The sequence below is a fragment of the Lathyrus oleraceus genome, chromosome 2 (genome assembly GCF_024323335.1).
Source record: "Lathyrus oleraceus cultivar Zhongwan6 chromosome 2, CAAS_Psat_ZW6_1.0, whole genome shotgun sequence".
Taxonomy (NCBI): Eukaryota; Viridiplantae; Streptophyta; class Magnoliopsida; order Fabales; family Fabaceae; genus Lathyrus; species Lathyrus oleraceus.
Genome location: NC_066580.1, coordinates 128594827 through 128597439, shown reverse-complemented (window position 1 = coordinate 128597439; position 2613 = coordinate 128594827). Strand labels below are relative to the sequence as shown.

Sequence of the window (2613 nt, the reverse complement as noted above, 5' to 3'; positions counted from 1 at the left end):
ATAAAATATTATATTTTTATCAAATAAATTTTATAAATAGATTAAAAATAATATAAAAAATAATAATTAAACGATATCGTTGAAAAACTAACAACATTACTACTTTGAAAAGTGAAATGGATACTAATATTTATTTTGAAACAAATTTAATTTATTAAAACGATAATTATTTTAAAACTGAAAGAATATTATTCGTTAAAAAAATACAATAAACAAGATCAATCATTGGTGGATTGAACAGAATATTTATCATTAAATATTTCTGCAATCTCGGATTACGTTCATCGTGTGCCTGCAAAAACGTTTCTCTTAATTCCATATCTAAAACAAAATTATTAAAATCCCAGTTCGCCATTCCTGTTGATGATGTCGCAACAATCCGGTTTCACCCATAAAGATATTGAATAGAATGAACTATTTTTCTTTCCATTGAAATTTTGAAAATGAACGTTTAAATATCCTTCAAAAACAAGTAAATAAATTCGAAACATATAAAATGCTGTTAATCCTGCGGTGGAACAAGCTATTATTGCGAAAATTGGTGAATACAACCAACTATCATTAAGAATCTCATCCTTGGACCAAAAACAAGCAAAAGGTGGGATACCACAAAGAGAAAGTGTACCTATTAAAAAAGCCGTTTTTGTAATTGGCGCATGTTTTGTTAAACCGCCCATAAGAACCATATTTTGACTTTGATCTGGAGAATATCCAACAATAGCTTCCATTGAATGAATAATAGATCCAGATCCTAAAAACAACAATGCTTTTGAATAAGCATGAGTAATCAAATGAAATAAAGCGGCGCGATAAGAGCCCATACCTAAAGCTAACATCATATAACCCAATTGAGACATTGTAGAATAGGCTAAATTTTTCTTAATATCTTTTTGAGCAATAGCTAAAGTAGCTCCTAATACTACTGTTATTATACCTATCAAAGCTATTCCAGTCATTATGGAGGGTATAACTATGAAAAGAGGAAGAAGTCGAGCTACAAGAAAAATTCCCGCTGCTACCATAGTCGCAGCATGTATAAGAGCAGAAATAGGAGTAGGACCTTCCATAGCATCTGGTAACCATACATGAAGAGGGAATTGGGCAGATTTTGCAACTGATCCGCAAAATAACAAGAGGGCACACAAAGTAACAAAAATAATATTCACCTCATTCTTATAAATTAAGTTATTGAATATTTCAAATAAATCTCTAAATTCCAAACTACCGGTTATCCAATAAAAACCTAAAATTCCTAATAATAAACCAAAGTCCCCTACACGATTCGTTACAAACGCTTTTTGACAAGCATTTGCCGCAATAGGACGTGTGAACCAAAAACCTATTAATAGATAAGAACACATTCCAACCAATTCCCAAAAAAATAAACTTGTATCAAATTTGAACTAGTAACTAATCCTAACATTGAAGTATTAAAAAACTCATATAAGTAAAAAATCTCAAATAGCCTTGATCATGAGCCATATAACTATCACTATAAATGAGAACCAGAATACCAACAGTAGTGATAATATTGACATAATAGAAGTAAGTGAATCGATCAAGTAGCCAAACTCTAAAGAAAGATCATTATTTATAGTCCAAGACCATACATATTGATAGGTAGAACTATTCTCGATTTGATGAATAGATAAATCGATCGAAAAAATCATAACTACGGTTAACAATAAAATACTAGGAAAAGCCCACATACGGCGAATATTTTTTGTTGCCGTGGGAAAAAGTAGAAGTCCTACCCCTATTAAAATAGGAACTGGAAGAGGGATGAAAGGTATGATCCATGAAGATGGATGTGTATATTCCATACAAAAAAAAAAATAATAAAGAATAAAAAATATTTAGATTCTTGATGAATTTTGTTTCTTATTCGTTTGTTTTATCTCTTTTGTAAAGGGGTTCGGTTAATAAAAAGTGGATATAGAAATAGAATTGGATATTCTTAATTGTTCTGAATCTTTGCACAATGGTCCCAATATTGGAAAGTACAAAGTGAAAACCGGCCAATAAGAAAATTCCTAGTGAAACAAAATATTATTAAAAGTAATATATTCATTAACTAACAACATTTGTTTATTTTGATAGAAATTATAAAAATAATATAAAATAATATTTTTTTATTCAGAAACATTAGTTCCTTTTGAACTAATTGATTATTTTACATTACAATAAAAAGAGATCCATATATATCTATTATCTATGAAAAATTTGGAAAAGGTTTAGAATATTCAATGTTTTTACTTTACCTTTGGATCGAAAAAAAAAGAAAGAGTTAATTCAGATAGATAAGACATACGGAATAATTCGTTTTCATTTACAGAACAAATGTCTTTCACATCAAACTATAGCAACGAAAAAACTATACTAATTGTATGCCAGTTCCAAAAAAACGCACTTCTATATCAAAAAAAAAATTCGTAAGAATTTTTGGAAAAAAAAAGGATATACGGCAGGATTGAAAGCCTTTTCATTAGCTGAATCCATTTTCACAGGTAACTCAAAAGGTTTTAACTCAAAAGGTTTTGGTTCAGGTAACTCAAAAGGTTTTGGTTCCAACATGCATTTCAATCATCTATTCGGTCTTCATTCTTTTTCACA

General features: G+C 29.3%; 1 pseudogene; it reads right to left on the bottom strand.

Moving 5' to 3' along the window:
* Positions 1-388: 388 nt before the first annotated feature.
* Positions 389-1376, bottom strand: LOC127118452 (NAD(P)H-quinone oxidoreductase subunit 5, chloroplastic-like; annotated as a pseudogene).
* Positions 1377-2613: the final 1237 nt, after the last annotated feature.